We start from the raw sequence: 15,385 nt of genomic DNA on the forward strand, positions 1-15,385 counted from the left end.
ATAATTGTGCACTTCTACAGAAAAATAGTTAGCACCTGGGAATGCCATTGTAAAACTGTTAATCTTCAAAAACAAATTCAAACCCCCTTTAAATAGTGCAGACAATGGTAACAATGCTTATATGTTAACTAAGGCGAATACAGAAAAGTTCCCCTTTGATGGCTTATCCTGAAATGAGAAACAAAGAAAATGGTGAGAAAACCAAACAAAACCCCACACACACACATAATTCAATTCACCATGAGGCAAAGGGTTTTTGTATTCAACTAGGCCTCACACATGCACCAGGCCTACCTCACGATCAATGGCAAAGATATTAAAACTGGTGTATAAAGAAAAAATTACAAATATTATGCACAAATGTAAGAACGAAATAAAACCATTTGCAATAAAGATGTTGAAGATATCTCCACCGTGAGGGATACTGTCTTACTATCACCAGGCCTCATACACAAATCAGGCCAAGATTTCAAACAAACAAGAAACCTTGAAACACCAAGATTATGCACAATATATATATATATATATTGAAATCAGTAATTCCACCCCTGTCTTGTAAAAATGCTGCACTGCAGTTGCGCTGTGCACTAAAAATGCAATTTAGTCACTGGCCTCATAAATATCTGCTGTAGAAGTCTGATATTCGTGGTCGCCAAATGTGGTGTTTAAACCAAATATAAAAATATAACACAAAGGTTCGTCTACATTTAACAGATATTTAATAAGAGACAGAAACACAGTAACATACAATAAATGAGTGACAGCCCAACATACAATGCAACACTTTCCAAGACTAACCTGCAACCTAAAGGTCCAACATAACCCAGCACACCACCGATTACCCCATCCATGCAGGATGGTGGGCAGAGAGAAACTGAACTAAGATTTTTCATTCCACAGGCATATTGAATCACTGTAGGTGTGCCCTCGTTAACATATCAAAAGACATGTAATACAGGAAGAGTTCAACTGGCTAAAACATTGACAACAATACTTATGTCACCACACAGACTCCATTACGGGCATCAGTGATAGCACAGTCAGCTTCCTGTTTCTTACTTCCTATCATGTGACATGGTCAGTCTGTTACAAGCTTTCTTTTTAGTCAGAGGCAGTCAGCATGGTTTTTTGCTTGTAAAGGAAGAATCATGATTGCTGTATGCATCAACCTGTAGCTACAGGAAAATAGATCCTGGCTCCTACCTGCAGAGTATTTATGTTTGTCACAACCCTGGGTTGTTTTAACTATTGTTTGTGGTTCTTGTTCTCCCTCACGTATTCCCCAGTATATCATATCCCCTTTTTCCCTGAGCAATTGCCCACGGATTTTAAACCCTCATAACCCGGACACCATTGATCCCACCAGAGCGTTTTTTTTTCGTGGAGTTAGCTCACAGATGGTGGGGTACAGACCAGGAGTGGTTTGGAGAGGGAGACTCTGATGGATCCCCAGGCGCTGTGACTTCCAGGAGAGCAGGGGTCAGCTGGCACGGTTACGGAAGACCCGGCCGGCTATATCGCGGTCCATCCCGGGGAAACATTAAACCGCTACAGCTCGGGGTCCCCATAGTGGTACCCCGGGATCACCGCCACTCCCTCAGGATCAACCCAAAACAGCGGATTGGGGTTATACAGACATTGCGGGGCTTGGTGGAAGAGACTCCTAGTTGGATATAAGATCTTATGTTTGTCAGTTGCTCTATGTATATAGCGAGGTGTTCGTTTATATAGATATGTTGCACTGTTATGTATGTATATTTTTACTTGAAGGTCTACTCACCTGTGTCATGCCACTCTCACCCTTCTCTGCTTCCCCCACTGCAGGCCTTGCAAAAGCTCTGTGACCACAGAGTAGGCCGAAGCCACGGCCTATAGTAGTGGGCGTCTACCTGCGTTCTTGATCGCGGTAGCACGTTAGGCCAAAACTGCGGTTATTTGAACATTGAGAGACAGAATAACAACAACAAAATCCAGAATAACACATTTTTAAATAAATTATAAATTGATTTGATCCCCCTATCAATCAGCAAGATATCTGGCTCCCAGGTGTCTTTTATACAGGTAACAAACTGAGACTAGGAGCACTCCCTTTAAGAGAGTGCTCCTAATCTCAGCTCGTTACCTGTATAAAAGACACCTGTCCACAGAAGCAATCAATCAATTAGATTCCAAATTCTCCACCATGGCCAAGACCAAGGATGTCAGGGACAAGATTATAGACCTACACAAGGCTGGAATGGGCTACAAGACCATAGCCAAGCAGCTTGGTGAAAAGGTGACAACAGTTGGTGCGATTATTCGCAAATGGAAGAAACACAAAATAACTGTCAATCTCCCTCGGTCTGGGGCTCCATGCAAGATCTCACCTCATGGAGTTTCAATGATTATGAGAACTGTGAAAAATCAGCCCAGAACTACACGGGAGGATCTTGTCAATGATCTCAAGGCAGCTGGGACCATAGTCACCAAGAAAGCAATTGGTAACACACTACGCCGTGAAGGACTGAAATCCTGCATTGCCCACAAGGTCCCCCTGCTCAAGAAAGCACATGTTCAGGCCCAGTCTGAAGTTTGCCAATGAACATCTGAATGATTCAGAGGAGAACTCTGGAGGAGGAATGCTGCCTATGACCCCAAGAACACCATCCCCATCGTCAAACATGGAGGTGGAAACATTATGCTTTGGGGGTGTTTTTCTGCTGAGTAACAGGACAACTTCACCATATAAAAAGGGACCATCAAATCTTGGGTGAGTACCTCTTTCCCTCAGCCAGGGCATTGAAATGGGTCGTAGATGGGTATTCTAGCATGACAATGACCCAAACACACGGCCAAGGCAACAAAGGAGTGGCTAAAGAAGAAGCACATTAAGGTCCTGGGGTGGCCTAGCCAGTCTCCAGACCTTAATCCCATAGAAAATCCGTGGAGGGAGCTGAATGTTCGAGTTCCCAAACGTCAGCCTCGAAAACGTAATGACTTGGAGAGGATCTGCAAAGAGGAGTGGGACAAAATCCCTCCCGAGATGTGTGCAAACCTGGTGCCCAGCTACAAGAAACATCTAACATCTGTGATTGCCAACAAGGGTTTTGCCACCAAGTACTAAGTGATGTTTCGCAAAGGGGTCAAATACTTATTTCACTGAGTGAAATGCAAATCAATTTATAACTTATTTGAAATGCGTTATTCTGTCTCTCACTGTTCAAATAAACCTACCATTAAAATTATAGACTGATCATATCTTTGTCAGTGGGCAAACGTACAAAATCAGCAGGGGATCAAATACTTTACTGTATCCACCAATAATGTTCACACACAGAAACAGTGAACCAGGTGCTGTGGAATAACTCCTCTCTGGCAACCAATCCAGTGAGGAGCTTGTTCAGCACAGGGGAGGAATAGACTGTGAGACTGTGACCACTTTACTCCACTGTTCCAGAACTTTAATTCCTGTAAGTCCTTGGATCACAAATTCCTGTTCTTCTCTGCTCCCTTGCTACAGACCCCCCATTGGATTCTCCGTTATTTGACCTTTGTTTCTCCTGTTGGACGATCCCGCTTGTCTGTTTCCTGACCCTAGCTTGGACTACCGTTTTCTCTGATAGCCACCGGTGATCTGACCTATTGGACTGTTCCTGACATTGTTGTGGACTATCCTATGCTCCAAACCCAATCCTGACACCCCGTGTTTGAAAATGTTGTATATTGGACATTGAAGGAGGCTTATTTGGTGGCGGTAAACCTTTTGGTAAGTATATTCATTTTTATTCACAAAATAATGTGAAAATAATATACAAAATGGACAATTAAACATTAAACCCTACTGGTACAGACAGAGAAGATGGCCCTGCCCTTGTGAGCTTAAAATCTATTTCTGGCTTCGGATGTTTGCTATCAGACCGCTTATGGAGGTTAAAGTAGCCGAAAGAGAGGAAGGCCATGAAATCAACATATTTTCTGCTTTACCTCTCTTCTTTATCTTAACATTAATGTGACTTTTAGGGCTATAAAACAAACTTATATACATATAACCAGTGTCTTGGAGCTTACCACCACAAAGGACATGTTGCAAAACTTTGTGCCATCAGCAAAAATACTTACCTTACCATAAAGACCTTCTGCAAGAATATTATAAAAAAAATATTAAAGAGAACAGGTCTAAGCAGGGGCGTACCTAGAGTATTTGGCACCCGGGGAGGATCCTATATGTGGCACCTCTCCTGTAAAAAGGAAGGCATGATTGACAACCAACTGTATGCCAATGAAGTGAAATGGTGTTATGATGCCGAGATCCAATGGGCAAAGCCTCTCTATACAATACCTTAAAATGGTCTCAAACATTAATGGAGATTCTTCTCTGCAGAGCACATGGCAAACTAGTTAGGACATTTGGTCACCTTCCACTCCCTCCCCCAGTGCAATGTCCTTTCCCTTTTCTATCACCTTGGTCTCTAAGGGTCACTGGAGAAGATGGGTTACCAGGGGAGTGTCCAGCAGAAGGAGGACTTATTGTGTTTATAAAGTCCTGCCATCTCTCTCTCTCTCTCTCTCTCTCTCTCTGAGTCTGCGTGGAGATGATCACAAGGGAGTGGTAATTGTATCACGTGTTTACAGGCTTATCCTGCTGTTTCTTTGTTATTTCCATTCAATCAATGAATATATAGTTTGGTAACAGCATAAACTAACTTATAGTAATTTGTATATGTATTGTTAGTTTGTTTAGCCTCTCTTAATAAATATTGTTAATTGCAGAAAACAAGGAGTGTGGACTCTAACTTTACACTCGATAGTTAGTGGTTATTGATAGCATAACAGTGTATATATATATATTCATACAGTAAATGTTATTCAATAATTACAGTAAGATTCATAAAATACAAACACGTTTTTCTTATTTATAACATTTGGCGAGCCAGCCAGGAGCGATTTAGTTTGAGTATATTTATAAGTGCATAATTTATAACATCTCCAAACACAAAAAAATTAATGTTGGCAAGAATATTTATTTCACAAAATGTAAACTGTATGTCAGCTTGAAAAAACTAGAAATCTGAAAAAATGAATTAACTTATAAATAAAGTTTAAATAAATACCATTTACTGAACAGATACGGTACAGCATAACTCCCATTACTATATACTGAGCCAGGCATTGACGGTAGTGCAGCATAATCCCGATCACTATACGATAAGCCAGACTTTGACGTGGTAGGCCTCTGCCCCTAAAACAGCCTGTCTGTGGCACAGCTGCCCCTAAAACAGCATCCCTGTGGCACAGCTGTCCTTAAAACCTGCCTGTGCCACATTTGCCCCTAAAACAACCTGTCTGTGCCACATTTGCCCCTAAAACAACCTGCCTGTGCCACAGCTGCCCAGAAGCAGCCTGGCTTTGCTGCCTCTGCCCCTGAAGCAGCCTGGTTTTGCCACCTCTGCCCCTAAAGCAGCCTGCCAGTGCCAACTCTGCCCCTAAAACAACCTGCCTGTGCCACAGCTGTCCTGAAGCAGCCTGGTTTTGCCACCTCTGCCCTGAAGAAGCCTGCATGTGCCACCTCTGCCCCTCTAAAACGCCTGTCTGTCCCTTTTTTGTCCCTAAACAGGCTGTTTCAGGGGCAGAGGTGGCAGAACCAGGCTGCTTTGCCTCCTTTGCCCCTCTAAACAGCCTGCCTGTCCCATTTCTGCCCCTAAACACTTCATTCATTCACTCTCCTGTGCCTCCTTATCTCTCATGCAGATATCACTGGTCCGGGTACCGTCCCCCTTTAGGTATGCTACTGGGTCAAAGTACAGAACCCTGAGGTACCCTGACGGTAACAAGACCTTTATCTAAATATATTACATTGACTACAATCATTTGTCATTCAGCCACTGCCTAATCTATTCAACAATATTGGAAACCATACTCAGAGATTGCAGTTTATGAATAAGTCTTTTAAGTTGGACAGCGTCAAAAGCCTTACTGAAATCTAGATAAGCAATGTCTACTGCACCACCTTCATATATTATTTATTTACCCAATAAAAAAAATCAAAAAGATTAGTTTGGTATGATCTTCCTGAAGTAAACCCATGTTGTTTCTGATCTTGAAATCCATGTTTAGTTGCTTAACCCCTTCAGTCCCCTATAGACGTACCAATACGTCCATAAAACGCATCTAAAGAAACCCCTATGGACATACCAGTACGTCCTGACCTTCTTGCAGTGGCAGGGCTGGCTTTCTGCTGCCCAATCTCATGTAACAGCTTCTGGTGTGAGAAGGGGATAAATGATAAGGTGAGTTTATTTCACACAGGCAACGTGAAAGACCTGTGTGTGTCGAAACATTGCCTGTGTTAAATACACTCACCTTACCATTTCAGTGCTGAGCCTCTGCTTCTCTATTTTGGATTTAATGTCACGGAGTAGTCAGAAGGAGGGAAGACTGCACTGACTCTCAAAGTCTTCCCCTAATGTACGGTCAGTGTGGCACGTATATTTTTTTTGGTGTGGGAGCGGAGGGAGTGATTGCATGCTAGGGAGCACGGCCAAATGCTTGCCTAGGGTCCATTTTTTCAATATTTTAAAAAATGTTTTTGTTACAAAGATTAGCTGTTTTTTCCTATATTTAATGTATTAAACATACATTATTTTTACCAGTGTTTCAAGTTATATATTACTGTACGTGTTTGCAAAAAAAGAGATGGGGAGAAAGTGGGGCTCTGATGGGGGAAAATGCTGCCCCCCCATGGGTTCCTATGCCCATGATGAAGGGATGGATATGACCCTCTTGAAAGAAAAAAACTAAGTAAGTGGGGTATCTCCGTAATCAGGAGATGCAGCTAAACAATTTTGGCCGGGTTTCTGTGCCGTAACACATACCCTGTGCAAAAAAATCTAAGCAACACAGAAGTGTTGGCGAAAAAAAGTGCAGGAAATAATTTCTGCGGGCACCTTTGACAGTGATTGGTGGCCAAATAGCTGCGTGAAGAGTGCCCAAATATCCCTGATACGATAGTCTTGGTTGTCTGCTTTACAGAAATATATACTTTTGTGGGTATTTTTGGGTTATTTGTTTAAAATTAGAGTTGCAGCCCCATCATACCTAATGTAAAAATTCTACGAATAATGTACACATTATAGTATGTTCCCTATAAGTGCTGGGAAAGTATGGAAATTCTATATAAATTAGGTATTCCTGAAATCAGGACACCTGAATTGATTTGAAGGGGATTTCCCATCACTTTACCTAATTTAGTCAGGATTCAGAGGAAGAATTTATATAAAAAAGCTTTTTCCCTAATTTTCACTAGTTCTTACTAAATTTCTCATCCTAAATTTTCAGCTAATCATCTAACTATGGTATATAAAAAAAGCTCTATATTGAAAAAACAATATATTGTTTACATGGGTACACTATTCGCAGGAAAGGCGAATAATCGCTGAACCGACATACCGCAAAAATGTCAAAATTGCTCCGGACTTTGAGGTACCAAAAACACCTTGGACTGACAATCCTGCGCTTTAACATAGTTTATATTAATTCACCATTACTAAGACTATAGTTACCCGATTCCTCCCTACTACCTTTCTTATCAATGGGCACAACATTCACTAATTGCCAATCTTCTGGGTTAAAAGTTAACTGTTTTGCTAGTATACCACTAAGCTCTTTTAATCTATATAGTCCACATCATGACTTTGTTGCAGTGGCAGGGGCATCACCGTATTGGCCCGAATATAGGCCGCTCTTTTTCCCCCCACTTTAAGTCTTTAAAGTGCGGGTGCGGCCTATATTCGGGGTCTAGCGCCCGACGCCCGGGACATGCAGTTCCGGGCGCCGGGCAGGCAGCAAGGTTAGGATACAGATCCCCCGCAGCGGTGCAGGGGACCTGCATCCTACTCTCTGTTACGCTCAGACAGCCTCCCCTGCCAGCATTTCCCAAGGGGGGAGTGCCGGCACGGGAGATTGTCTAAGCGCAACGTGCAGACGTTCACCGGCAGCGGAGATGCGAGCGCAAACAGCCTCCGCTGCCGGAACGTCTGCACGATGAGCTTTAACAATCTCCCTTGCCGGGAATTCCCACGGGGGGAATCCCGGCAAGGGAGATTTTTAAAGCACATCTTGCAGACGTGCGGGCAGCGGAGGTTGTTTATGCTCGCATCGCCGCTGCCAGTGAACATCTGCGCGAACAATCTTCCTTGCCGGTTCTTCCCACGGCAGAAGTGCCGGCACCGGAAGTTGAATACGCGTTATGCGTAGATGTCCCCCCGCCGGCCCCGCAAGACCCCGTGGAGTCTGCACAGGTAAGTCTGGTGGTGGGGGGGGGCATCTTGGGGACAGAGTGGCAGCATATCTCGGGGGGGTAGAGTGGCAGCATATCTCGGGGGGTACATCTTCGGGACAGAGTGGCAGCATATCTCGGGGGGGGGCAGAAACTTTTTTCTTTAAAAAAGCACCTAACTTTTAGGGTGCGGCCTATATCCGAGCCAATACGGTAATAGCCTGGACTCTCCCCTGCCGGCTGAAGCCAGGATCGCTGGCTTTGTGACGACTTATAATATGAAATGGCATTTCCTTATGGCACCCACCAGAAGTTCACTTTCTAGACCCCACTGGGCTCTCCAATTGTTTACCTTACTGGCTGATTGGAGCTTTGGAGCCCTGCTTGCTGATCACATTGTGATGAGCACAAACAGATCAAGAAGATAAATAAAAAAATATATAAACTTGATTGAATATAGAAAAGGGGAATCATAATTTAACAAACATATTGTAAAAAAGATTTTTGTCCTTTGGTTATGAAAACCCCCAGGACTGAAAGGGTTAATAACTTTGGATGTATCCCAGGCCCAATCAACTTATTTGTCTTTACATTTGTCATTACATCTTCCTAAATCCACATGTATCAAATGACTCATTGGTCATTTTTTCCCAACTGAGGTCCGTTTCTTTCATTTTCATTTGTAAAAACCGAAAAGAAATATTGATTTAGGCCATCAGCTAGACCTACTTTTGTTTTTAATCTAACTAATCCTTGCTTCTCTTTCCTTTTCTTATTTATTTATAATGTTTTTTAATGTTATTATTATTTATTTAATATTATTATTTACTTATAATGTATTTATAATGTTTACAAGAAATAGTGTTTATACCTGTAAAAATGTGTGAACCTTTATTATATATATATATATATATATAATCTCACACATGGACAGTTGAACACTACATATTTCATAAAGGCTATTGAGGCTGACTGTAGTGTTAGCTTCAAAAAGTAGAGGGAACCCTCTCCCCTTTAAACAGATTTGGTTTGACTTCTGTATGTTCCAGAGAGTGGGAAGTAAACCGCACAGCCTGTTAGTCTGAATGTCACCTCCTCCCAGGCAGAGATGTATTGACTCTTTCCCTTCACTCGCAGAGCAGACATCCTGGATCATTCTTGTTTCCTGGCACATAAGCTCATCGCTGATCTTGCTAGATCTGGATATATAACCACCTGAACAATCAGAATACAACCTTGATAACCCAATTATGACCACTGGCTGTTCACTGACTCCTTCAGTCCCTCCTACAATCAATGTAGTCTTTACCTGGTAGGTACTCTGCCTAATATGTTGAGTGATTGTGAGGACCTGTAGTATTGATATTGTATATGCCAGAGCCTCTTACTGTCAGGAGCCCCGATTTTATTATTACACTAAATACCCCCTTTTTCGTAACTGCTCGGAATGTGTGATTTGATATTATTTATAAACAAATGATATCTCTACTGTTCGATCGCAAGCACTGGATAAAGGATTTATGCAGTTATAATCACATCGGCAACACTCAGCCTAAAGCCCCCGACCGTAGAAAGAGCTGCACCTCTGATTAATTCCTGGTACACACCCTGGTTGGTGTTACATATTTTGCAGGACGTTGAGCCGCCCCGAGGGAGTATGCTGCGCTGGGAAAGTTAAGGGTAATTGCTGTACATGTCTGTTTTTGTATGTATTGGTGATTCATATATATGCAAATGGGTTTATGGGTACACCTGCTTTGCAACATCACAGATGGGAGCCTGGAACTGCAGGCTCCTTGGGTCTAAACATGCGATCCCACTACTTGATATAGTAAATAATATGTCTATGTTCATTTACAAAAATACTGTGCAAAAATGAAATCATGACATACACAAGGCTATACATAATTTTATCAACGTGCATGTATTTCATGTGTTTTCTGATTCACACCTGAATTCTAAGCCTCCTCCCTGTATGGAAAAAATTGACAAATGTTGGTTGTGTGTTCTGTCTGGTTAAGGACCTGTGTGTGTGTGTGTGTGTGTGTGTGTATATATATATATATATATATATATATATATATATATATATATATATTACACATTTTACAATTCCTGTATAGCTTATATTATGTTTACTTTTTCTGGGGAAGACTTTCAATACTAGAAAACAGGAACCAAATTTAAATAGTCAATCATTATCATATTTGCAGGATTCTCATGGTCATGGAATAGACTAACCTATTTTTTTAAGGTTCAATCACATAGTATATTGCCTCAGCTATGTAGTGGGCTACGTAGCTGGTAATCATGGATGCTTGTATTTATGATATATAATTAGACATCTACTATCACATTTTATGGGTCCTTATTTCCCAACAAATGTGTAGTACATATTAAGCAAATGGGCAGACTAGATGGGCCCAGTGGTTCTCATCTGCTTTCAAATTAGATGTTTTTGGGTTCAAATAAAATTGTGCAGTAATACAAATTTTTACATTTATAAAATGTATAATATCCAGTATTATTTGAGGAAAATTGAGACCTGTTTATTAATTAAATGCAACATTAGAAAAAAGTCTAGTACAGCTGAATACCTAAACCTTGTATTGTATAGGTTAATTGCTTGATCGTGTTGCATTTTTTTCAGGGAACTTTCTCAAGGAATGCTTAAAGGCAATGTGAGAAAAAAGGTTGCTGTTGTTCACGCCCCAAATTTCTGTCTGAGGATGTTGGTTCCTTCAATAGCAGGATTCGTCTGATATACCAATGGCCATTTTTCCTGTGTAATGGTACTAGCGAGCTTAAAGCTGGAACTTTAAAGTTGAGCTGAAACTCCCAGTAGACAAGCCTTTTATGTCTACAAACATATCAAATCCATCTGACTGCTACAGCCTGTGAAGGCTGAAATATACCTGTGTGGTTGTCACCTTCCTCTCAGCTTGCTTACTTTTGTTTGATCAGGAGGAAGCTCATTTTTGGTGTTTCAGTGGCTGTTAACAAGTATGTTCTGGTGCACCCTTGTCCTCACATGCTTCATGTGTGTTAATAAAACTTTTGTCATATCCTTGCGCTCATATTCAGTCAGTGAGCATTGATGGAGAGGACCCTGCTGGCAGTCTGTCATCTCTACCGGTTACAGGGACTGATCAAGGCAGCGGCTCGCCAGCCCAGTGATATGCCGGGCCTAGATGGCCCCTTCCTTGATTATCTTACACATTAACCCCTTAATGACAAAGGGCAATTGCATTGTTTTCAATGGGTTTAGGGACCGCCCATTGTCCTTAAGTGGTTAATATTACATTCACAATGTCCATGAAGCTAATATTTCAGTTAGTTTCAGTTAGTTAATATTTCTTCTACCTGTAGCCCCCTACATACATATTCAGAAAAATATAGTATACAACAAAGTACATGCGTGGTTTAACATATACAGTACGAATTACCCTTTGTCATATATAGTGTATTTATGGCCGCATTCCAATCCATAAAGTCAGGGCCGGACTGGGACTGAAAAGCAGCCCTGGAAAAATTTGGAGACCAGCCCCATATAGTTTATCTCACGGTGAAGCTCTTATACCCACACGCACCATTTATTCACACCCGAGTCACACTATGTGCCATTCTTTTTATCTCATTATTTGTATTAAAATGCCAGAAAGCAAAAGTGTTAAAAGGCCCTAATAAATGAAATACATTACACATAATAGGATCAAAACATTTACTACTGCGAACATTTTTAGATGAAAGAGTTCCATTTTATTTAGTGGAACAAAGCACTGATCACATTATTCTTCATGATATTCTGGTAAGAAACTTTTATTTCTTTATTAATTCATGTAGACTATTTTTTCCATATTTAATAAAAGCTATGATTGAGACATGTTTGGTTTTTATTTCCTTTCATTTGACAACCTACCCCCGAGTTATGCACCTCTGCCCCCAGGCTTGCCACTCTGCCCCCCTGATATGCCTTCTAACCCCCTATATGCCACTCTGTCCCATGATATGCCTTCTAACCCCCTATATGCCACTCTGCCATATAGGGGGTTAAAAGGCATATCATGGGGCACTCTGCCTCCAGAAAAGCCTTATGCCCCACTATATGCCACTCTGCCTCCCTGATATGCTTTATACCCTCTCTTTATACCCTCACTCTGCATCCAGAAATGCCTTATGCCCCCTATATGCCACTCTGCCTCCCCAATATGCTTTATACCCTCCTATATGCCCCTCTGCCCCATGACATCCCTTTTAACTCCCTTTATGCCACTCTGCCTCCAGATATGCCGTTGACCCCCTATATGTCACTCTGCATCCAAAAATGCCTTATACCCCTATATGCCACTCTGGCATATAGGGGGTTAAAAGGCATATCATGGGACAGAGTGGCATATAGGGGGGTATAAGGCATTTCTGGAGGCAGAGTGGCATAAAGGGGGTTAAAAGGCATATCATGGGGCACTCTGCCTCCAGAAAAGCCTTATACCCCCCCCTATATGCCACTCTGCCTCCCTGATATGCCTCAACCCTCCTATATGCCACTCTGTCCCATGATATGCCTTCTAACCCCCTATATGCCACTCTGCCATATAGGAGGTTAAAAGGCATATCATGGGACATTTTTGTTTACTTTATATGGCAAGCCGATCCAGCTTGCCATATTAAATAAAAAATAATATATGCCACTCTGCCCCATGATATGCCTTCTAACCCCCTAAATGCCACTCTGCCATATAGGGGGTTAAAAGGCATATCATGGGACAGAGTGGCATATAGGGGGTATAAGGCATTTCTGGAGGCAGAGTGGCATGAAGGGGGTTAAAAGGCATATCATGGGGCACTCTGCCTCCAGAAAAGCCTTATGCCCCCTATATGCCACTCTGCCTCCCCGATATGCTTTATACCCTCCTATATGCTCCTCTGCCCCATGATATACCTTTTAACCCCCTTTATGCCACTCTGCCTCCAGATATGCCTTTTGACCCCCTATATGTCACTCTGCATCCAGAAATGCCTTATACCCCTATATGCAACTCTGGCATATAGGGGGTTAAAAGGCATATCATGGGACAGAGTGGCATATAGGGGGGTATAAGGCATTTCTGGAGGCAGAGTGGCATATAGGGGGACACACTTACATACACACACATGCCGATTTTTTTTGTTTTTAACAAATACAAAAAACATTATACAGTACAAAAAATACATTATTTTACTCACCTTCTACTTCTCTTGACTTCCTGGTAGCTGCACACTGTTCTCCTCTATGCTGACAGGATGCCACTGACCTGACATCCGGTGCTGCAGCAGTCTGAGTGCGAGGGGGCGGAGCTTCCACCTCACGCTGCTCCCATCACTATGCAGCCATCAGACTGCTGGGAATGTAATCTAAACGGCCGGTGCGTGCTGATGCCGCCGGCCGGAGCTACTTTAACACTTTTTTTTTTATTTATATGGTAAGCTGGATCGGCTTGCCATATAAAGTAAAAAAAAGTATTAAAGCAGAGCCGGCCGGCGGCATCAGCGCGCATCGGCCGTTCAGATTACATTCCCAGCAGTCTGATGGCCGCATAGTGATGGGAGCAGCGTGAGGGGTGAAAGGTCAGTGCGAGGGGGCGGAGCTTTCCCCCCTCACACTGCTCCCATCACTAGACGGCCATCGCACACGGCTGCTGGGTGCTGATGCCGGCCGGCCGCATCAGCACCCAGCGGCCGCTTTGATTAGATTTCGGGAAGCCTGGGGGGCAATTGCCCCCCTGCCCAGCCCGCCCCTGGCACCGAGGGAGGCGTTCATTGCCATTTGCAGCAGCTCAGCGGCTGTCTTCATGGTAAGTCTGCCGGCCGCCCAGCCCACGGACCTTCCGGCCCACCGGGAAATTTCCCGGTATCCCGGTGGGCCAGTCCGGCCCTGCATAAAGTCAGTAAATACAGCCTAAATTAGTGGGGAGCTAAAAATGTGTTGGACCAATACTAAACTGAATACCCAACACATCAAGGAGACACTCTGTAATCCCTTTAAAACTTATGAGAGCCACCCGGTATGTTGAAAAGTGTTGAGGACGGTGACTTTTACCGCATTATACAGAATTGATCTAAACAGAGCCCATCTGTCAAAAAATTATTTAGCCTTTCTCTGAGACGCATCAATCCAGTCTATCTGAAAAAATGAACTTATCTAGAGAGTGCCATATCCAAGACTGGTGGCTGAGAATGAACCCACCTACAGCATTAGGCCACAGCAGACTGCATAATGAGAAGAGATTTTGCTTTTGCTGTAAGACACGGGCATTCTGACACAAGAACGATACTAAAATGGCCCAGGCAGCAGAAAGTTGAAAATGTAAACCCAATTTTTGAGTCGCAAAGTTAAGCACATCACCCCAAAGGACAAGACCAAAGGAGTCTGCGCCCCCATATTTACACTTTAAACAGTTAGAGTGGCTCTCACCAGTATGAAACCTGAGTTAAGCTCTATGCAAAATTATTTGGAACATCTCACTGTAATGTACAACACTTCTTAATTAACTAACAGACGTTACCTATCTACTTCCAAATGAAGTGTTATAGATTTAGAGATGATAAATGTGGGTGAAGCTCTACAAATGTTCACATGCTGATGTAAAATAATTTTTCCACAACAATACCCTCATTTTTTTTACTACATGAACAAGGTTTATGTTATAGAGATTGAATGAAGGAATATGAAATGTGCTTTAGTAAGGTACTTCAACAATGGTATTACTTTTTTTTATATTACATGATAACCATACATTTTTGGAAGACAAAGTTAAATGAGAAATCCTTTACGTGAAAATAATAAACAGGTGGGTCTGTTTTCAGAAGCCCCACGACCTGTGTGCACAGCATGCCTGCCTTTTCTTGGTTCACATTATTTCTAAGAACATTAATCCAGCCTGTTAGGGGTTGTGTCACTGACATATAGTCCTTTATTGGGACAGTGAATACATGTGGTGAATGATCTCACATTGAATGATTTGCAGGAGAAAGTACCATTTATGGTGTAGGCTGTTTGTTGTAGGGGTATTGTGTCTGTGGTGTATAGAGTGACCGTCATTGTAGTTGATAAGGAGCTCCCTAAACCAGCAGTTTCAAGCAATATAGTGATAG

This window comes from Sceloporus occidentalis, unplaced genomic scaffold (genome assembly GCF_023333645.1).
Source record: "Sceloporus occidentalis isolate IW3139 unplaced genomic scaffold, rSceOcc1.0.p SCAF_247, whole genome shotgun sequence".
Taxonomy (NCBI): Eukaryota; Metazoa; Chordata; class Lepidosauria; order Squamata; family Phrynosomatidae; genus Sceloporus; species Sceloporus occidentalis.